This window comes from Vanessa cardui, chromosome 11, assembly GCF_905220365.1.
Source record: "Vanessa cardui chromosome 11, ilVanCard2.1, whole genome shotgun sequence".
In the NCBI taxonomy this organism is placed as follows: Eukaryota; Metazoa; Arthropoda; class Insecta; order Lepidoptera; family Nymphalidae; genus Vanessa; species Vanessa cardui.
In genome coordinates, this window is record NC_061133.1 from 1,630,734 (window position 1) to 1,655,340 (window position 24,607).

The 24,607-nt window shown below is 31.6% G+C and overlaps 1 protein-coding gene across 7 annotated transcripts in view; it reads right to left on the reverse strand.

Moving 5' to 3' along the window:
* Positions 1-24,607, reverse strand: part of LOC124533685 (rho guanine nucleotide exchange factor 15) — a 113,801-nt gene that overhangs the window by 83,137 nt on the left and 6,057 nt on the right. For 5 of the 7 annotated variants that reach the window (XM_047109122.1, XM_047109125.1, XM_047109123.1 and 2 more), the window contains exons 1-2: positions 12,153-12,334; positions 10,417-10,451 (exon numbers count right to left, since the gene is read on the reverse strand). The gene's annotated coding sequence lies outside the window, so the exon portion shown is untranslated. Of the gene's footprint in view, positions 1-10,416; positions 10,452-12,152; positions 12,335-24,607 lie in introns of those variants that run through there. The other 2 variants (XM_047109120.1, XM_047109118.1) reach the window with 2 other exon arrangements.

Consider the following 24,607-nt stretch of genomic DNA (forward strand, 5'->3'; position numbering starts at 1 on the left):
ATTTTATTACATCCCACTATTTAACAATCTTATACTAATATTATAAATGTGAAAGTATTTCTGTCTCAGTCGCTCTTTCACGACCAAACCGAATTTGATGAAATTTGGTATGAAGCAAACTTGAACTCCATGAAAGGCTACTTTTTTTGCCTAACTCATGACAATATCCAAAAACGCAAGTGAAGTCGCGGGAGGAAACTAGTGTTATATAACAACAACAATAACAACAACAGCCTGTAAATTCCCACTGCTGGGCTAAAGGCCTCCTCTCCCTTTGAGGAGAAGGTTTGGAACATATTCCACGACGCTGTTCCAATGCGGGTTGGTGGAATACACATGTGGCAGAATTTCTATGAAATTTGTCACATGCAGGTTTCCTCACGATGTTTTTCTTCACCGCAGAGCACGAGATGAATTATAACGACAAATTAAGCACATGAATCAGCGGTGCTTGCCTGGGTTTGAACCCGCAATCATCGGTTAAGATGCACGCGTTCTAACCACTAGGCCATCTCGACTAGTGTTAAATAAATAATGAGTTATTTTAACGGCGATAAGAAATACTTTCTAACGAGGCTTTCATCTATACAAATAAACGGAACTTTTTTTGACAGTTCGTTAGCTCGACGCGACTTCGACACGAAACGGGCTGTTCAGAAATTTTCCTGAATATATAACATAGGCTTGCACATTTACACATTTACTTGGTGGTAGGGCTTTGTGCAAGCCCGTCTGGGTAGGTACCACCCACTCATCAGATATTCTACCGCCAAATAACAGTACTCAGTATTGTTATGTTCCGGTTTGGAGGCTGAGTGAGCCAGTGTAACTACAGGCTCAAGGGACATAACATCTTAGTTCCTTGGTTGGTGGCACATTGACGATGTAAGGAATAGTTAATATTTCCTACAGCGTCATTGTCTATGGGTGATGGTGACCACTTACCATCAGGTGGCCCATCTGCTCGTCCGCCTACCTATACCATAAAGAAAATGTTGACGCGGACAGTGGAGTCTTGAGAAAAGTTAGGTAAGAAATGCAATGTTTAATGTATTTTTATTATTGGAGCCACTGGGGCTAGAACACACGAACACTAAACGGAATGACCGGTATTCCCAAAACGTCGGGTATTCCGATGAAAGCTTAGTATCTATAAGCCGAATATTAAAAACAAAGATTTTATTCTTTTGTTGTTAATGATGTTCCAATTAGTTGTACTTAAGGTCGTATCGTGAAGATTATCTTAAAAATGCATTGCAATCAGTTACGATAATAACGAAAACGCTTGACGTTACAGCAATAAAATTATTTTCTTTTAAAATATCAACCTGCTTTATTAAATGTTTTAAAATTTATTATAATGCGAGTACATATATGCACGAAGTTTTACCTCTCGACGAAATTAAAAATTATTTTAAATTAGATGCAAAAAATTGAGTAAAATAAAATAATAATAATTGACTTTGTCTTTTTCGAGCGAGCCACTTTATTATGCAGCTATCATGACATACTGCGCGTGCGCAACATAAAAAAATACTCATATATTTTTATAACGCGCGAAAACCTTTTGTCCAGAAAAAACATTTTGAATTACATTTCACAGATAATTAAAAGATTAATTTTTTTTAATTAGAAAAAAAAATTAATACCATTCAGTTAAAATATACTTTTTATTTCTTATATTTTCATACAAACATTTTATATCACATGACGAGATAAGAAAATGTTACAAGTGTCATTGTGTCTACTCGTAAGAAAACGGTCGAGAAATTAAATATCTTATATGAATTTGTCGTACTTGTAATAATTACTTGCAATCCTAATCGATGATTCATTTATTCAAATCAACGAATACTAGTTGTACGTTATATTTTTATTATCTATGTAATAATATCTTGGATCAAATAAAAGTTATGTAAACGTTTAATAAATCGAACTTAGGATTTAACCAGTTCCGCCTAACATATTCAAATTAAATACTGTAAGAATATTAAATAATTAATATTTGATTCTTATATCAATTATGAAGCGTTGAAAACACTAAAATACAACCATCAGCATTTCAGATATTTTTAATAAAATATCTAAAGAAATGATACATCCAATCTTCGCCTGTAAAGCAATCCTATTGGTGAAAACCGAACCATAAAATCATTAAAGTTAGTTTATAAAAGATAGATCGACAGACGTACAGACAAATGTGGAGAAGGGATTTAGGAAAGTCAAACATATAATACATTCAAATTAACCGCCAAGGAATCGGTTTTATCAAAGTCACTATAAGAGACTTACTCGTTTTCAATCATTGCGCACTTTGCTATCGTCACTAGGCCACTCAACTATTCTCAAATAATACGTGTTATTCAATGTCAACTCTCTTACGACAGATTTCGACTTTGTACGTTGACCTACAATATTGCTTCTTGGGCAATGATCGTGAATCACGCTTAGAAAAAGTTTGAATGAAAGCATTTTAAATATACACCGATACTTGATACTTGAGGTCCATTATCTCTGGTTTACGATTTGAGTTGCAGCTTTATAAGAATCAGCACTCAAAATATTTGAGTGAAAAAGTGTCATTCTATATTTTTATATTAATATTTTTTTTATTAATCTATAAACAATATTTATCTTTATAGTTCTTTGTAATAAAAAAATATAAAATCTTAATAAATTGTCAAAAGTTTGTTATCAATGAATCCTAAAATAATTCAAGACTTGGAGTCACAATATATAATTACATCGTACTATTGTGTTGCAATAAAGATTATTATTACTAATTAATTACATTACATTTTCACTGTTCTCGTTTTATCGAGGTTTTTATTCCGTTTTTGCGGGATTTTGTCAAAAAAAAAACCGTTAGGATTACGCAATCACTGTACAGTATAACTGCTTTCTGAAATAAAATAAAAGTGACTTTGTGAATGCTAAGCGTCTGTTAGCTAGAGAATAGTGAGTCAAGCATTTTATCAACTGGACATAATAAATAAATAATCATTGGAAAACATCACATACATTACACTGATCCCGATGGAAGTAGCTGAAGCACTTGTGTTATGGAAAATAAGAAGAAACGACGGTACTACAAACATTAGACCCAAGACAATATAGAAAACTAATGAACCCGAGATCTCAGAGTGGCATACCCATGAAAACCGGTGTACACACTATTCGACTATGGAGGTCGTCAACATATATACCACGGTTACAGTTTATATGGTTCGTTTTCGACTGAGACTTAATTTCAATAGACAAATCATTACACTTGGCAATTTTTCCTTAGCTATATAATAAGTATTAGGTACACCAATCTCTATAGGGTAAGCTTACTCTTTTTTTTTCATGAAGCATAGTGTCCGGTCTATTAGTCACAGTCTTATCGCTTATTAAGTCCTATTCGAATACAGCTTAAATTCGAGCCATTTGAGGATGATTCCTTATTTTATTTATAATAAGCCGTTTTTAATAACAAGTTTAAATCTATATGCAATATTTGATCGAGTCTATGTTTACAGTCGAGGATTTCACAGTAGTAATTTGGTTACATTTCCGTGCTTCGAATAGCCTCCAAATTTCGAATGCTTTAATAACCTCCAACCCGTAAGAGAAAACCCAATGGAGTCTGCCGTAAACCCTTACGTTTAGTTTCTGTAATGCTGGTCAGGGTCAGAATAACTACTTTTTATTTTATCTAACCGTTCGTTCAGCACCATTCAACTGAATGAATGAATGGTTGATAGGCACTCAATGATTATTAAATCATTCGCAACTTGGACCCCATGTTGTGACCACTACTTTCGTTTATTATTAAATAATAACGATAGCAGTAAACTTATAATTTATTATGAATATTACCTATGCCATAACTTAAGAGCGATTTTACCGATTTCATTCTTTTTTTAAAAGTTTTCGAAGAAGTTTCTAACGGAAAGAAAAATGAGAAAAATACCTAGAACATTGGAAATTTCCGAAACTATAGATCTGATTTAATTGAAAAGTTACCACAGGTTCCCTTTTCGCGCTAAAGATATAATCACTATCAAAATATTTTTGTAAATTCCAATGTATAGGTGAAGAAATGGGTTCGTTTATATAAATTTTACCACGGATTTTATTTTACGGAGTCGGGACAGTTAGTTTGTAAGATATTAAGTCCATTCAATTTAATTTATATTTATAAACAGTTGAAATACGCCTATCAATAAAAGTTATTGAATAAATACTGTTATTCTGATTAATCGTTTTTTATCATTTCTGAATGACAAGACTAATATATCACATGATATTTATGCAGTTAAATAGATAAGGATGTATAAAAATAGTAATATGTAAGACAAACAAACAAATTTATCATAAATATATCGAAGTGAAAACCGAGAACCTTTTTCGAAAATGATTTATATTCTTTAATTACCAAAATAAAATTTCTATTTTTTATTCTGTACATTCAATGTATGTATATAGACGCCTGTCTAATAACTAGTAAATAGTCGAAGCTCTATCGACACGCAGTTTAAAGATTTTATCTGCGCGGGCGCATGTTATCATCGATCATAACCATGATTTCGTAACGAAGAAAGTGAATGTGCTTCCGCGTCGATAAAAAAGCTCACAATCAAATTGTTTATTGTGAATAATGAAACCTCTTTTTATATTCCTGATTGTCAATTATCTGCTTATTAAAAAACTAATCAATATACATATTTTTTAATATAATATTTGCATAGAAAGAAATATCTATTTATTAATAATAGTGTGTCATACTTTTGAAAAGTCATTTTGCAATTTTAATTACAAGAATAAACCGTTAGCAGCCGGTACCACCGGTTCAGAAAGTAGTATAGACAGACACATATTAGATACTATTTTACTCATTTCAAATATATAATAGTGATATAAATGCTATTAACACCTAAATGCGTTAAACTTCATAAAACCTCAGTAACCTCCATACCAATGAATATAGGTAGTTGTTAAATGACGATCCAAAACTGCTTGTAAAAACCTACTTGAATATCATTTTGATTTTATATTTTATTATACAAGATCATAGAGAGTTAAATAAGTGAAGTTAGACCGAATGGTAATGTTCAATTTAATTGAAATATATTTAACTATTACAAACTGACCACTTTTACAAAACGATGGTCGTGAGTTCAAACCCAGTACAAGCACCATGATTTCATTTGCTCAATATGTTTTTATAATTTATCTCCTGCTCGGCGGTTAAGGAAACATCACACATGAGGGAACCTTTACGTAGTGGATCTGGGAAGAGTGTCCACCAATCTGCATGAAAGCTCCAAACCTTCTCGACAAAATAGAGAGACAATCTTCCCAACAGTAAGACATTATTTACGAATCTTAGATAGTGTGATGTGAAGTCCTCAGACACGACCAGTACTTTGATGTTACGATTGTTATAAAATGCATTACAATATTAACTGCAGAACTGTAACCGCCCAGGGCTTGATTTATCTTTGTTTGTTGGAAAACAGGGTTGTCTGCAACATATTTAATAATACTCTACTTTTTTTTTTTAAATACACAGTTACCTATTTTTTTTACAGAATTTAAGCAATTTTCGTGTAATAGAAGTTGCATGATTTTAATGCATTTATGTATTAATGGTTGCGTATACTAAACATCCTTTAAAAAATACGTCGGTAATTAAAATTTATGTTTAAGATAAAAAAAGCGCTTGCAGCTTGTTCAGCTGTGTAACAATTTTGAAACTTACGGCGTGAGAAGTTTCACTCATATGTTGCATTAAATTAGATCACAAAACATCAATCTTATCGCGTTTTTAAAAATCTTTCTGATTTCTTAAAAATGACTTATAGTCTTCAAAAACAATTACGATTCTTTACGTTATATTTTCACGTGGATACACTTTTGTTGTTATAATGTGATTTACTTGTAATGTAACATTACACAGTGCGTACACATCCCTAGAGATGTTCAATGGTGGTCTTCGATGTAGGGCAGAGCGGTATCTCGCTTAGCCACGCCTTAGAAAACTTTTATTATACTAGTTATGCTTATTTCATAACTTTAACACGTTTAACAACTTTTTAATATTGCTTCGATAGATTTACTTAAATATAGAAATTATTTTACATTGACACAACGGTAAAATAATCAATTATTAATTAATTCTGATAAGTGAAATTCTCACAGATATCGATAGCGACGATTTCAAAAGTTGTCGACTGTCGTATTAAAATGCAGACTCATTTAAAATGAATCAGTTATTTAAATCGAAAACAACTATAACTAATTTCAGTTGAATAATAAAATCGATATAAAAACTCTTTAAGTATTAATAATCACTGCCAAGGATTAGATAGTTACGAAAATAACCTAAACTCTTGACCTGCTAAAGATGGAGCGAATTTAGTCGAATAACAAAAACAGATTATAAAAACAGAATAAAAGTTAACAAAAAAAAAAAAGATTCTTAAATTGAAGCAACTATATAACGTTGATACTTTGCAACGTTTTTTAACTGATATTTTCGCGACAATCTCTTCGGGTTCAAATCACTTAAAGAAATCAACTAAATGAAATTATGTAGCAGTGAGCAATTTGTAGTAAATATCATGACAGCAGGAAAATAATGATATGCTTAATTAAATTCCAGTACACGGTATGTTTTTATATATCGATTGCGAGGTACACGTAATCAAGTGTCCGTCGCGCCAGACTGCAGTATCCACACATGTGCGCCAAGAAGTTCATCCACCCTCTCACCCGTGACTCGAATGTGCATTCTTGTAAGCTATTTACAATGCACATTTTTATAAGGAATTCACTCAAACAAAAACGATTTATAAGGTTCACTTATTCCAAAAAAATTCAAATTTAGATTTTGTTATTAACATTTCTTATAAATTGGACGATAAAATAATTTTCAAATCATAAGTTTTTATGTTTAAATCATAATTGTGCATAAAATTGCGGCACGTCTGAGAAATTTGTTGCGTTTTTTGTTTCAGAGAAATCTTGTGTGTTTGACTAAAAAGTTGGTCTTCAAATAGATATGAAATTGTTTGAATAAGAGTTTAGAAGATTTTCGTTTTCACTTAACGTCGAGCTGTTTTATGACGTTCACAGATAGTTATAAGTCATTAGATGGGGTCATTTTTATTTTAATGCTCTTGAGGCTATTAATATTGGGACCCCATGTTCGAATTGTGGGTTGGGCTAGTAAAAAATATTGGAATATTTCTTCTACAGAGCTACACTGACTAACGTTCTCCGATTTTCGAAAGAACGTATCAGGGGTACCTGGAAAACCCGAGACGGACCACTGTTTAGGTCTTTAGGGTAATATTTCCATACATATACCCTACTATGAGACTGAGAAATTAATTTCATTTTTTGGTCTATGTTTGCACTAAAATTTTACCATCTAATCCAAATGGCAAACTGTTTTTTTTACGTAAAGTAGGTTGGTTTGAATTTCAGTGAGAGATGCTGGATGGTTCCTATTTGCGAATGTGTCATGTCGCGGAAGATAGCCATGAAGTGGGAGCGTAAGGGGAGTGCCTGCACTGACTGATCCGCTCCGACTTGGTTGTCGCTTGAAGATAAATTCCTTGAGTGCAGAAAACCCTTCTATTTTGCAGGTAGGCCAGACCAAACGGGGGACGCGGTAGTAAATATGCTCCGTGTTGCCCCCAGAGGAGACGAATAGGCTCATACTTTTTTTAGTGGGTACTCCAGCGCATTCGGCGCCAGCGATAACAAACATTCACTCTTCATTTTACTTATCTTCTAATTAAATTTATATGGGACTTTCACATTATTTCAGGACGGACATAGGCTGTAATTTAATACGGTACATTTATCATATGTTGTATAATGTTTGAAACATAGTTTATTATGTCAATTAAGTAGTTGGAGAGATCATTGCTGGTTTGATCGCTTTCCAAGTAATCGTCATTAAAAACTGTAACAGATACAAATTAACAGAAAACTTTGTATGGGACGTTGTACATTCATAAAATATCTTCAGAAAGTAGAAAATATATGCATTACATATACTAACATATAATAAATCTTAACATCTTTTAAATGTTTATATGGGTAAATTGAGGCAGATAAGTTCTTTATCAAGCAAAAATAATCCTTATTATCAAAAAGTATTTGAAACGACGCAAAGACGTTGAAAAAAAGAGTACCGACTTGTCAATTGTAGTTTTGATAATTTAAGAAACAAAACGTGTCAACCATTGCATTAACGAATATCAAACTCGCAAAAACGTGCTAATAACGTCATAAAGAGTAAAAATAAAAATAGACAAACTAGAAGAATGAAAGTTTGCAAAAGTTAAAATACGTTAATTTTATCTATCTTTAAAAAGAAGTATCCAATTCTTTCGATTGTTTTAAACGTCAAATTTTAATGCAGTATGGACTAACTAATCTTCATGAAAATGTATCGTCTCATTATAAACACGTGATAATCTGTAGTAGTTACCATTTGAATGTGAAGGATTCAATATGCACAATCGATTAATTCACTTTAACGGATTCGATGATTTGCTCATTACTAAAGTTATTAATTTTACGAGGCACGTGAACAAGACATTCGTAGATAATGTCGAAATATCGAGCTCCATCGAACAAAAATAAAAAACATGGTAAATATCAAGAAAATTAATAACTTTAGTAATAAAAATAACCATGTTAATTTAACACACATTTGCTTATTGTTATCTCAAAGTTTCAAATAGACTAGCTTGGTACTTTAAAATACCGTTAATGGTTTTCATTTAATTAATGCAATTTTATCATATCTTATGTAATTTTATTTCCTTCCAACTAATTTACATTTCATAATTTCAAATATAATATCACTTTATAAATTGCGTCGATGTATAATTTATGATCAATTTTAAAATCACTAATGAATAAATACATCATTATCATTACATAGTATAAAACAAAGTCGCTTTCCGCTGTCTGTCCCTATGCATGCTTAGATCTTTCAAATTACGCAACGGATTTTGATGCGGTTTTTTTTATTAAACAGAGTGATTCGAGAGGATGATTTTTGTATATAATGGACAATGTAGTAAAGAAACAAGAAAAACCGCCCTACACTTAAATATTTAAATACTATGTTTTATGTAATATAGTAAGTGTCCAGTTATTTCCGTTTTGTCCCAACAATTTTTTTTTGTATTTTTGTTTATTTGTTTCTCATGTAAGTGATTTTCTTGTAAATCTTTTTGAGAAATAAAGATCTTTAAACCTAAAAAACCTGTAGTATATTAAGTATCAGCATTGCACCCGGGCGAAGCCGGGCGGGTCGGTAGTTCTTAATATAAGCAATGTTGTAAAAATATTTAATACTATACATTGTACAAGGATCACAATTGCTCAAGTGTGGATGTTTAACTGATAATTGTTCACTAAGAAAAATCTTTACCTTCGGACTAAATCAATTGTTAAATCAATTAATCACGAATTGTGAATTAATACGAAGAACGAAATCATTAAATCGTTATTTAGATAACAGCTGATACAGAATTAATGACTTGCGTTAGTATTTCGAAGCACGTTTTAGTTTTTAATACACATTACTTATGAACTGCAATGGAAGATAAATCAGGTCTTTGTGATAACGCTCATTTGGTTACGGGGATCAGAGCGTATTGTTTATTAAAGCACGATTTTAATTGTTCTTATCTTACACTATGTACACTCAATCTTCATATGAAAACGAGAATTTTATATTTTAGAATAATTTGAGACCTTTCATTATTTAGAGGTATGAAAAATAGCTCACGACCTTTACTCAGACCTAGTAAATATCCACCAAAAAAATCACAAAAATTGGTCAAGCCGTTTCGGAAGTCTGACTACAAACGCTGTACACACGAGACTTTTATATATTAGATAAACTATTTTTATGTACTTTGGATAATGAACTGAAATATTATTAATTTCATACCAATATACATGCTCCAATTTGTGTCATAGATTATCCAAGCTCCTGAAAAATTATATCGCGTGAATTCGATGTCCAATGTTTGTTATTTGGCGTTTGTGTTCTCGTGGTTGAAATAGGCTTGTATCGGCGATATAAAGTCAAGATCAAAGTATGCCAAGCAAGACAAACTATAACAATATATGTACAAGAAAATATACGTAGCGTTGAAGATAGCAAAAACGTGTGTGTGTCAAGTCTTGCAAGCTGTTTTAAAAGCACAATCTCTTCTGTAGAATTGAATTTTACATGAATCAGTTTCGATGACGATGCATTTCATGGTAAGCATGATCTAAATCTACATCCAGGATGACGTAAGTCGAAGGAATTATTTTAATCATTAACAGAATTTTACATATAAAAACGGATAATATTAATTTATTCAATACATTGTTTCAACTGAAACTTACCGCGCTATAGCACGCTCAAAACACATTACAAGCATCTGAAAAACAAAACAATTGAATAAATAAAAACTTATTTATTTAACGCATTCCTAACACATACATTGGTATATATTTTTTGCTTATAATAACGTAGTTAACTATTAGCATAAATATATTTACATTTATATTTCCATATCGACATCCTATAAATGACCCACATCTGGGCTGGGCTGTTACTGCTTAGTAACAACTTATTAACAGCTCTGCTGGATAAGATTTGGAACTTCATTCCTGACTTTTACGTAGTTAAATAAAATAGTATGTTGCTAAAATAAAATATGCTTATAAATACTTTGGAGTTTTAAGTACTTTTGAGATTTTTTAATGTTAAACGAAACACCTAACTTTTTGTGTGGATCTTATTTTTTTGATCTAACTAAATCGTATCATTCTGAGTCATTCCGGCTTAGGGGTTTCTTCGTCCATTTTTATCAGAATCCAGCCTGTTTATATATTATACTATACAAACAGCACACTTCGATACTCCCTCACTATTATAATACAATACGGGGATATGAGTTAAGTGACAAATTATAAGGCAGGTTATAATTTTATCTGTGCCTCAGCACAGGATTTTTCCATCTTCTTAATTCAAACGAACATTCGCAACCGTATAAGCTATAATATATTAATTTAAAAGCCAAACTCTCTATGATGAATAATAATATATTAGCTGTTTTGTAGTGGTGTTATATTATCGGTTACGTCATTGTTTTTAATACATATATGTATTGCTTATAATTAAAATTTTCGTTTTATAATTATTACATCACAGACGTTGTTTCTTTTTTTAAAAATTCTAACGTAGAGATGTAAGCTTTCTTTTTTATAATTCGAAATATATTCAACTTAACATGCAGGTAATATATCGTTTGAAATTGTATAATTTAAGGGCTTTCACGTGACAAGTGTGATACATGTTATTCTAGTTTAATAAATCCTTAAAAAATATATACAAAAAATACACATGTACCCTCGAAAAATATTTTTTATTAAGTATTTAATTTCTGAGTATTTGATTTTTTTATATTTACAATAATTAATAACTTTGCTTTCGAGGCAAGATAAAAAACATATTGTATTCATTTTGATTTAATCGATTGCATTGATTTAATAAATAATCTTAGGATTTAATGATCCATACAATTTTTCTTTAACTGCTAGGCAGGTAATATACAAATTATATTTATATAGATTAATAAATGGCACCCGTGCAAAGTCGTGATTTATGTACGTATATAGATTTAAATTGCATATGAGATAGTGCTGTTTCGTGGTCCTGGGTTTCAGTTTTATCTAGAGTTATTATATTATTCTATCCAGTTGTAGGTAAATACAATAACAAAAACCAATATCCGTGTATGTATATAAACAGTCAAAAATAAAACAGCCATTTTTTAACCTCCTTACTTTTTCAAGCCAAAGTATAGGCATAGATACATTTAAGATACGTTAAGTTTTGAAACGATGTTTTGTGTAATCTTGAAAGATATATAGTTAAAACAGTAATAAAACTAAATAACTTAGGATTAAATATAACAAAAGAATATGCATTCCATAAATTAAAATAAAACAACGCGTGTCAAGTAAACGAAAACTCACGCCGTACTGTCAGATATTGACGTAAGTCAGTTAACAAACATAAGACAGGTGGAACCAGATTTGAAACATAATACGTATACATTAACGAACTAACTCACCGTAGAAAACATTAGAAAATCCAGTATTATTAAATTACAGCAACATCTATCCCTCTATCGCAATATATAAAGGGACGATAGATACACACACATGGACGATTTGACACTTCACTGACACTGGCTGAGAGCTGAACGTGTGCGCGTGTGCGCATGCGCACGGGCCGCGGTGAACTGGCGAGAGGCTTCGACGCCGATTCTCGGGATGATTTGCGTAACCGAGAAATGTAATTAGACGATAATGATTTAGAAAACACAAAAATCCTTGGTACATATTTTTCAATGTCAATGCAAATTATTTGTTTTGTACTCAACAAATTCTAGTTTTTTATTCGAATTGGTAGGGATTTTTTCAAATGATATATTTGTACGTTTCATCTTAGTGTCGTGGTAGCATCAATAAATAAAAAAAAATCTTGTAGTTGATAGCATTTCAATTTTCGAAGAGTAGTTTACAAAAGAAGCTTCAATGTATATTTAAACGTAACAACTCCAATATGAGGCAATGATTCTACAGTTACCGTGTTATCAACATTGCACAAACTAAGAACAAACAGGCATTCCGCAACAAGGACGAAGCTGATAGTCGTGCATAGTATTACACTATTGGCTTCTAACTACACTACTCACTAGAATTATACTTATACATACATTAGTACATGTTATAAGTCTGTTTATTGCTGATCGATACACTTAAATGAGATGATTTTTAGGTCGAAACCCACAGATCGTGTACTATTAACTACTACTAATACTACTACTAATACTACTACTAATACTACTACTAATACTAATACTACTTTATCTAGTATTCGAAGTTTTTTAACTAATAGCCGTAAATGTCCATCTTTTCAATACTGAGTGAACAGCTCTCTAGAATAGACTGATAATCACCATGTACATTAACGATGTAACTTATTTAAACCTTAAGTATGTTTGTTGACAAACATAAATAAAAAGCCACCCAGGCTTTTTATATGTTATACGCCTGTTTATTTCTTGGTGACACATGGAAATTGAAAGGGTGCAATGTTATGTAATATAATATAATAGTTCATATGCATATTTTTGTAACACAGGTATGATCCTGTACAAAAAATCGAATAAAAAATCGTTCGAATATCTTATGAAGACAATCTGTTATAAAGTAATATTCAGTTTTGACAACAATAACAAAGGACCTGTAAGAGCAAAATCAATAATTTTTTATGAGTATTTATACAGGTACTACATAAGTAGCCTGATTTTCGAATGTGGTCTTTATGAAAGAAAAGATTATTTGTAAAATTTTTGACTTTGAAGAGTCGAATTTAATTCCTTCGATAAGCTTACCAGATGTTGTTGATTTTATTAGGTAATTGATAAAAAAGTCAATTGAATGCAATGCATAAGGGCCAAAACGTTGCTTCAACAACAAACACTAAAAGAGAAAGTGCAATTTTCACAACCCGTTAGGGTGTTAAGGCGAATATTAATAGGCTACCTGCGTTTAATAGCTTATAGGAACGTGCCGTTCTTACCAAATACGAGAGGCATTCGTATGCCGTGAACATTAGCATTAAATAATACCATTAAATGATAGCAGACGATCATTGCGTAAAACGTAATCTATTCTAAATTGTTTAATACACACTAAATGGAGAAAGAAGTAAAACTCTTGTCATCATAAAAACGTTAAGTCATTTTTCCAAAATTAAAAAAGCTTTCAATACAAATTACTGTATTTTTATAAAGTACATGAAAGTGATCTATAGAATTTCGAACTAAGGACGGACAATAGGATGAATTACGTTGCTTTTATATATGGAAAGCGAGAAGAAATGTTCCCAAGCAAGTGACAAGATGTTACCTAATTTCGGTAGTAAATGAGACAATGAGAGGTAATGAAATGACGCAACCGTCTTGTAATAGCTCTGGGAACTAGACATGGTTGTATTGATGAGTAGGCGGAAATGTTTGAGGAAGTCAACAATTGGTAGGCTTATTATATTTAACGCTTTCACTGACACCCCAATTTCACGACGGCTGTACTGTCAACAAAATTATTCAATAGCCGGTCAACCACAAAAATGTCTGTTTTACTGCAATTTTATCCACAAAAATAATTAATTTAAATACCGTACGGATCGGTGGACCTAAATATCTTCAATAGCTTTAGAAATTTTCGGTTAATTTTCTACTTACTGACTACACGGAATTCATGTAAGCAGTATCAAAATCCGTTTCGAATGTTAAACTCTCTGTGTGGTAAAACTCTGAACGATCGAGGCGTTCAAATGCTTAAAACAGAAAATACGAAATAACATTAAAAAGGACGATGTTAAGTTTTATAGTAGTCGTACTCTTTTGACAAATAAGATAAATTTAGATTTTGTCTTTCATAATCGGATCAAATCAATCAATATCGATTTGTTCCTATTCTTTGGGCGTCACCGTGGTTTCACTTCCATACGGTACGGGACGGCTTTCAGTAGTCATAAATAATTGCTTTATATCTTAAATAAGAATCTCATTGATGTCTTAATTAACAATAATATAATAATGTGTTATTCTGCGTTATTGGCAGTGAAAAATATAACTAATATTATTCTACATAAGACAATTTTTATATTGTCCAACCTTTTTTTTAGTCACAAATTAATCATATAAGTACAACATTAGGAATTTTAAAGAAATGTTATGTTCCAAACTGAAACTATTAAAGTCATAGTAAATACCTCAATTCAATATATAGCCATAACATTTGCTTGTTGATTGGAAAAAAAGGAAAAAGAACTGGTGCTTTATTCTAGTAGACGTTAACAAGCGCTTTTGAGACGTCTTCCTATAAAATTGTGACATAAATATACCACAGGCTTTTCTTACCTTAGGAAAGAAACTTTATTTAATAAATACCCAAATATTCTTACAAATAAACTCTGTATCAAGATATCTGAAGAAAACACGTAATTATTGTTGCTAGAAACAATCAGAGAACTTATTAAGTACTTGTAATTTATACAATTATATACGAGTAATTATATAAAAGTATCTTTAATTGATTTCAGAATTGAGACCTAAATCGATAGTGCTTGACAATTTGTAAAAAGTACATACTCAATATTGATTAAACATTAGTTTCAACCTTGCGATATTCGTGTTACCATTCGTTTAAAAAAATCAAATAAGATCCAAATAAGTAATCATCCTGTTCAACTCGTTTGCAATGTATGGGATACAGATATAAAAACTTCAAATTCTTATAATATTTCAAACGAACGTATTACTTAAAGCCTTGCGTAATATTTTTTTAACGATGTCATAAAAAGTTGATTTCTGAACATGTTCTAGAAGCGAGCGAGGTTTAGATATTAATTAATACGAAACCAATTTGATTCGAGATAACGTAAGTCTTTGCTCAAGACACATTAACAGTAAGGCGAAAGATTAAATAGTTATTCTCTGTTTGTGTATTCATAGCGAACGTTTATAATTAATCAAGTTGTGTGTAAAACTCATTATAACACCGACAAAATTTAAACTTTTTTGCCACCTAGAATAGCCATGAATGTATGTGTTTAAAGTGAAACTAGTTCGGGCAATAAGAGGAAAATCAAGAACGAACTTATATGTACCGTTCTCGAAGTGACTCATTTCTAATTATTTTATTATATTTTTAATTACCTGCAATCTACGAAAAATGTATTATTAATAAATGTCAATGACCTAAATGATTTTATATGGTGTATTTGTATATAATCTGTAATGATTCATGGAATATTATTTATTTTTGTGAATAGAATGCGGTGTATTTTTTTGTTACCGATAATTAGTACTGAAGTCGTAAAAATGAAAATTGTAATTCTACAAATATACAATGCATTTTTTTAGAATATAGTCAAAGTTTTTTTCTTAGACTTGTCCTTACTAAATGATGTACGAAGCTTCTTAATACAGTCCGTGAGTAAGTACCAGCCATACCAGGGATATATTACATATTCCAAAGCGAATAAAAGGACACACATGCTCGCAGCTTGGACGTCATTCCTACGTCAATTTATATAGAAGTCGATTTTTTTTCTTACTACTGTAGTACTGGACTATAAGGATAAACGCGACACTCTCCGATATGAATAATAATTGTAACTTTAACTGAAATTGCGGATTTACCGGCTCAGAATTTAAAAAAAGAATCTATAGACCTATAGTACACAAACCGTCATCTGACCTTTTATATCCTCGAGGTGTGAATTAAAAAATTGTAACCTATATTCTTTAACGGAACTGTTTTTATACTATCTGCATATCAAATTTCATCTGCACCGTTTCTTAATTTGTGAATGATGAGGTAACACAGAGAATGATGATATTCGCATTAATAATATTAGTATAGATTGCCCAGTGGTTAGAACACATACATCTTAACCGATGATTGCGGGTTCAAACCCAGGCAAGCACCACCATATATACATATATGTGCTTAATTTGTGTTTACAATTCATCTAGTGTCCAGCGGTGAAGGAAAACATCGTGAGGAAACCTGCATGTGTCTAATTTAATAGAATTTCTGACACATGTGCATTCCACCAACCAGCATTGGAACAGCTTGATGGAATATGTTCCAGACCCTCTCTTTAATGGTAGAGGAGGCCTTATCTCAGTAGTGGGAAATTTACAGGCTGTTACTATACTTTTTTTACTTTTATATTAAAAGATGTGTTACTCTAAACTGTTGTATACCGTAAGATTTTCTTATTTTTATGACAATGGTAGATAGTCCATTGTAAGAGGCCACATTCTCAAAGAATGAGTTAATAATAATGATGATGTTGTTGACGTCAGATAATGTCATAACAACTTTTAACCGTTTCTTACACTGCTAGTGCGCCACCAACCATTTAAACTAAAGCGTCCTTTGTGCGTCGTACCTACATGTGTAAACCGGATAAGGATCGATTAAGTATTTACAACATAAGTTAGATTCTTGGAGGTTCTTCAGGAAGTTGAATTTCACGTTTAACAATAACGTTTTAAGGAAGATTCAAAAAACAGGAAATAAATATTTTTCGATTTCATTAAATCATAACTTATTTAGATATTCGATTAATTGATTACGCAATGTATATAAAATCGTCAATCATTATAACTGTTTCCGTGTTATGAAATTAGATTTCGCCTTTTAAAAAAATCCTTAATATATATTCTTTGAGAAGTCGAAAAATCCTTATAATATTTATTTTATGAAACCATTAAAGTAGGCAGACATCATTTCTCAAGTTTGGTCATCGGTAAATGGTAATACGTTACAACATCTTAAGGTGCGAATACATATACGTATAGAATCGTGCTTACGATCGGAATGCGTTTCGGGGCCTTGAATGAAGCGCTCATTAACCGCTAATTGCAAAACGGCTGTCGGTTTTACGAAGAATACAAAGGCGTCCATAGTTCTTTCAGAGCTGTCGTGTGTAGTTCATTGTTTTTATTTCTCGACGCGAGCCCTTCGCATCCAACGAATATTTTAATCTTTATTATTATTAATATTATAAATATGAAAGTAACTCTGTCTGTCTGTTGCTCTTTCACGGTCAAACCGCTGAACCGAGTTTGATGAAATTTGGTATGAAGCAAAACTCCAAGAAAGGACATAGGCTACTTTTTTGCCTAACATGACAACCAACACCCAAAACCCGAAGCCGCGGGCGACTACTAGTTATAATATATACTAGCTGTGCCCGCGACATTGTGCACGTTTGAATTTAACAAAAAAGAAAAATTATTGTAGCCAAGTTACTCCCTATTAAATCGGTTATCTGCCAGTGGAAGTCCCGTCAAAATCGGTGCAGCCGTTCTAGAGATTAGCCGGAACAAACAAACAGACAGGCCGACAAATTGTAAAAAATGTTATTTTGGTATATGTACCGTTTATAAATACATATACATTGCGTATAAAAGGGCTATTTTAATATTACAAACAGACACTCCAATTTTATTATATGTATAGATAATATACTAAAATAACGATACTAATAAAATAAAAAAAATTAAAATTTATTTTTTATTAAATCTTATAAAAAAAAATGGCGCTGAGCAATATTCGTCTGCAAGCCGGCAATGCTTTCAGTTCTAGCAAATGATACCTCGGATGAGATGAGTCATGCAGGTTCTAGTTAACATTTTCAGTTCCTGGCACCACCCGGCACGACGTAAACAAGTTTAAAAATAAGAAAACGCAATATTCATTCTATACCTTTTGGAAACAAAACAGGATCAAGCAAGTGTAGCTAACCAAAATGAGTTGAATTTTAAATATTGATTTACCTTTGTTTACCCACTGATATAATGCATTACGTTGATACAGAAGTTTACCTTAATGATTTCATTGTGTACTCGAAACCCGATTACATCTGAATTATAAAATTATATTAAAATATAAATAAAAAACAGGATCAGTCTGGATTTGTTTTAAATATTATTTTAATTTTTTGCTGTAGAAACGCTTGGGCCTTGGAATAGTGGTGCAAAAAACTTCATCAAAAATATAACACCTTTCCTCATTGTCTCTACTGGTGACGGGAGGGCTGGTTCGTTTTTTGCCCAGAGGATCGGAATTGCGATTCAACGGGGAAATGCTGCTAGCATTCTTGCCACCATTCCACGAGGTCAAGATTTATACAGTAACTAGTTTTAATTCATATTTGTATTAAGAATTTCATGTTATTAATTCTTATTTTAATAAAGAGTTATTTTTTAAGACTTGATGAAACAAGACGTAGGTTCCAATGTTTGTACGTAACGGCAGGTCAGTTCCCGATGAAAATTTTAGTTCATTAAATATCTAGACATATAATAAAATTGGAGTGTCTGCTTGTAATATTAACATAACCGCTTTTTACTAAATGCATATGTATACATACGAGGAACGCACAAATAAAATCCATTATTGTCTTTCTGTACGTTTGTTCCGACTGTTTCCTGGAACGGCTGGGTCTATTTTGACGGGAATTTCTACCGTCAAACAATATTGCTACCGGAACATAATTCCGGTAAGAAGTGTGAATGAACCAGTATACTATAAGAAATGATTAGTATTTTTATAACGACATTGTACATGTAGTGACCACTTACCATTTGCTCCTCCTCCAACATTTATCATAAAAAAATGATTATTATTTTTCCTTTTTCCTGCAATATAAATGTCTGTCTGGATATATCTTAAATATATGTATTGTTTTATATTATATAAAACTTATATAGTTTATCTGGTCTTCATTAGAGCTTGTATCTTTAGATAGACAAAGTCGTGACGGGCCGCATAAACAAAATTGGAAAGTTATACTTAATCGTAACGCAAACGTTACTAGACAGATACATAGTTATTAATATAAAATAATATTCAAAAAGCGCTCACTAGCTTAGAGATTTGCTCTCACTGCCTGATAACATGACCATCGGAGGTTTACATCAGATATAAATCTCAGTGGTGTACCATTATGTCATAAATCAGCTAGCATGCTAACGTAAAATTATTTTGATGTGGAATTTATCGAAACTGGAGAGATACACTTAGATAATATTACGACAAAATAACATATAAGAGGAAAAAAGAATGTAAAATTAATTTAAAAAAGTTTTATAATAGACATTGTCTATTATAAAACTTTAGGTTAGTACAACCCTTGGAACCCAACTTGGAAGCTGAATGGTACATTTTATTGTTTTTCTTTTTTTAAATTTTTTTTTATACTTTTTATTCTTTTATTGTGTCACGTGTACTAATAAACATTTCATTCTTTCTTACAATGATTTAAAACATTTCATAAGTTTTAGTTATGGATATATTCAAATACAATGGTGCGCTCTTTCATTAAGCTACACATAAAACTTAAAAACAAAGGTAATCTTAGAAATCATACCTATGTATTTGTTTCCGTCTTTACATATATGGACATAATCGTCTCACGCACACTAACACACAATATGTGTTGTCATAAGGAAGAGTGTCACTTAAAGGTAATAATAATTTTATAGTAATAATAATGAACGCCGATAATTTCATGTTTTATAACTCAATTTAAACTACAAGCTTACTAATGTTGAAAGTAACTTTTGTCATTTCTCCGTCTTACAGTTTGTTATAAGTTAAAAATAACTTCAAACTTATAATCTCTACAGTCTACATAGTAAAACATGATGATTGTATACGCTTAGATCTTTTTAGCTACGCACAGTGTTATGCATTTTGTTTTAGAGTAAAGCTGAGAATTACAACTGCTATAGTCAGAAAATGAAAAAGAGAACTATTATTCTTATGATCTCCGATCTGAAAGTTTTGCACTGACCATTATTGTACCCATGTGTAGTCGGGACGGGTCGCTAGTTATGTACAAAATTAAGTAACTGCTACTTATATTTTGTATGAAAGATTATAAATCATTAAAATACTTGAATTAAAGGAGCGTTTATAATGAAAAGGGTCACAATAAAACAAATTATTTTCTGAACATCATGTTATGTAGGAGTACCCGAAGGTCCGTTCATCGTAGACGCGACAGGCATCGTAAATCGATCACTTTGATATGTCCTTGCGCGGGAATCGAAAGCTAATGTTTAGGATTATTTTTCAACACACACTCGTAACAGAGGATGTTTAACGAATAACAATAAACGACTTATGTTAACAGGTTGTCATGTCAATGGCGTTACCGGTACGACATTCTAATGAAGTTCTGGCAATTAATTAATTCAAGGAAATTTGTACATTTCTGTTGTAACCCACTTCGGAGAGAAAATGCACACAGAACCCGAGTGAAACGGTAAAAGCGTAGAATTACACTTTTATGGCAATCTTAAAGTGTCTCGACGACTGTAATCGATTCGTTCTTAACTGCCACATAAAGCCGACTGACAAAAATCCGTTACTTAGAACAGGTGGACAACCCTGAATGTAGCAGAGTCAACAAACCTCCAGGTATTTAACCGCGTAATGCTTTCCGCGAGCGCGCCTCCGTCAATATGTCGACCGTAAAAGTAAAACGTTCCGTCGAGCCCTATATTATTGCTCTAACTTCACGTTCTACACATTTCATTCTGCCAACTTATTGAAACAGCCTATACATCAATGTTTAAATAATTGTTGAATAACAGATAATACTCAGTTGTTCTTCGTAAAAAATGTTAATCATTTATTGGCAACAAAGCCAGTGTCGCTATTTACTTGACTGGTCGTTAACCTACTACTGACGATAAAGAATAATTTAGCTCATGAAGCAGACGCGACAGATTACTTGTTAATTGTTTACGTTCTATAAATAGTCAGGACTTTCAATTAAGTATTTATTTATATTACTTAGTGAACAATAAACAGTATTACTGTGTCTGCATACGGTAATAAGTGTACACTGAGGTGTTTTACGTTGTAAAATATACAGCTATTTGACCTTTGTATGCTTTATGACTGACAACGTTTGAGCTTTAAAATCTACTTGAAGATATATTTTTTCATTAATTTTAATTGACAATTTTTTTATATGAAAACCTAATATATAAAAATTGACAATATTTTCGATGCTCGTTTGTTTTTTCTTAATCTTTATTAAAGTATCGTGCAGATATCCGGCGCAGGCGCAGTCAATTTAATGCACGACTGCATGAGATGATCACTTCATAAGGTGTTCTCAATTGGTTTCCTTTGATGTTTATTCATAAATGTTCGTGACTATCGCGACAAATGTACGTCTTATTTAAAATATTTTTGAGAATAAAACAATATATCAAATTAAACAAATACTGATAGATTTTTTACGGAAAACAGTAGGAGGTATATGTTAAAATCTATTTTGATATTGTTGTTCTATGAATACTCCTAAAGAATATATATATTCTTTTTATAATATTATAAACCAAAATAAATCAAATTCCATGTACAAGTATTAAAATAGACTTCTCAAATACGCATGTGTGAGTGGGGAAACATTTAAATGTCTGTAGATTTAATACGAGTTGTCAATATCCAGGGTGAAAGAAACGCTACACCTACTTAACAGAGCGTCATTCATCGGGTTTCCTTAATTAGATTGACAGGGTCAATATACAGAATTCGCAAGTTATCTACAGGATACAAACCGCGGATGCGAAGTCCGATAACTGAAAGTATGAACAATGCTATTCGACGCAGGATCATAAGAGGCTTTGTTTTATATTTTTGACATAAAATAAAGCTTGTTAGATTAATGTCAACTCTGTGAGTGAGACTAATAATATAACTACAATGTTCTTTTTTTAAATGTCTAGCTGTTTCCAGACTTCGCCCGACTAAAATAAGGTTTTACATAAAACTTTTATTGTGTAGCACAATATCCCTATAAAGTATTTTTTTTAAGTTATCTCTGGCGTATGAAGAACACCTCAGAAAATTTTATCACAATCGGATGAATAGTTTTGGAACGCATAGATGACACACAAACATTTACATTTGTTTTTACTTATGAAGTAGATGTGTATTCAAAATACTGTTATCCCAGGCTGGCTTTTATTGTTAAATTGACGTCATAATATGTATAGAACAGAAAAATAACAAACTCTTAAGTTATAATACTTTATATAATAAATCTCTTCATATATTTAAAATGCATGCCATTCTGCTGCATTCATTGCTTTCTATTTCACTGTGACCATTTATCAAGGCAACAGAAACATTACATACAATATAATATCGTGAAAAATGAAAGGTAGAAGATCGTAGGTTTTGAGTATGATTTTCTAAAGTCAAACCCCATCATGGCGTTGTTACGAGGTAACGGACTCTGATAAAACGCGATACTTTTCGTAAGGCCGTTTAAATATGACACAAACTGCCAAGTACAGTCGGGGTAAGAATGGGTTCGTCACCTTAAGATCCATTTTCGTGTGCTCAGTATGAGCGAAAACCAGCTTTACCGATTGAAAATGAGAATGACATATTGCCTCGCATGATTTGATGTTTAGATTCAAAAGGTAATAAGTGTTAAAGACTCGATAAAGGAATGAATTTTAAAACTGACGAAGGTTTTCTTACTCTGACTGTACAAATCTCTCTGACAAACAAGCGTCAATGAAACAACGGTTCGAGGTTCTCCGTTAACTGAGCTCGATGTTATAAAGTATCAAAATGCTCGAATAAATATTTTCCAGAACGTATGATTTCATATAACACAGTGAGTTTGCGTTAATTAATTCCTAAACGGAAGCAACGTGATAAGTAATCAGACACTAACTAAACAATCACTAATGCGGCCAAGGATTTATTACTCAGAATATATATTTAATGTAAAGATTAATTATCATATCGTACACTACTTTATTTGAATATGTTTTAATTTTTAATCTATATTTTTAGAGAAAACTGTTGACAAGAACAACTGTCATAAAGATACGAGTTTAACATAAAATAATTGGGTTTTTAAAATACTATTCTCAATGTGTAAAATCGGCAACGTCGAAATAATAATTATTTTGTAGTAGTTGTAAATTTAATTCTATTTAAACTTTTTTCAAAATAAAAAGCTGATGCTAGTAAAAAGTTCCATCATAGGACACTAATTACTGTAAATTGCACATTTACAATAGCATTGTAAATCTGTTTATTTAAAAAGAGCAACTATGCGAGTTTCTTGCCGTTTCTTCTCGCTTGAAGCTACTTTCCGAAACGGTGGTAGTATTTAATTGTTGACGATTCAAAAACGCTTCTTTGTGAAGTTTACTTGAATAAATTGATTTCATTTGATTTGATTAATAGAGCCGTTTTAACTTATGCACATCGATCTATGTAAATAATTATGTTATTAAACTTTTAGTTTAAAAACATTGATAAATAATGCATGTTACTCAATACAAGATTATATCAACGACAAAAAGTATACTTCTGCGTTTTCTAGTATTTTATTGTCATACACTATAATTAATATGATGGCAAAGTATAAGTACCTACTGAGTTTCTCGCCGGTTCCTTCTCCTCAGAGTTAAATTTAATATTTGTTTTTGTTTCTGAATATTGATATTGAGTAAGATAATTTTTATAAGAAAACATTTTGACAATTACATCGATTTAGCTATATGTTCACATCCGGTCTCTCCGTGTTGAGTTAGTTAGCTAGTGGTATAAGCCAGAACAGAATTATATATTTCTGTAGCATATATATAAAAACTAATCGCAGTACACGACCGTGAAATATCAGAAAGTGAAATGCGATTATCAAAATAGCGTATCACCATAAGTCGTTTTTTTATCATTTCACGGGTGGGAAATGATTTCTTACAGAAAAGCGCCGATAATTGAATACAAATGATATCGACACACTCTAAGCGAATGTAATGCCTTGACTTAATTGGTGTTAAACGGACACGTTTAATAATATATTACCAAAAAGGCATTATCGTTTAAAAGTCGAATGAATATTCAATTAATTTAATATAAATAACATATAAATTGCGTCGAAGCG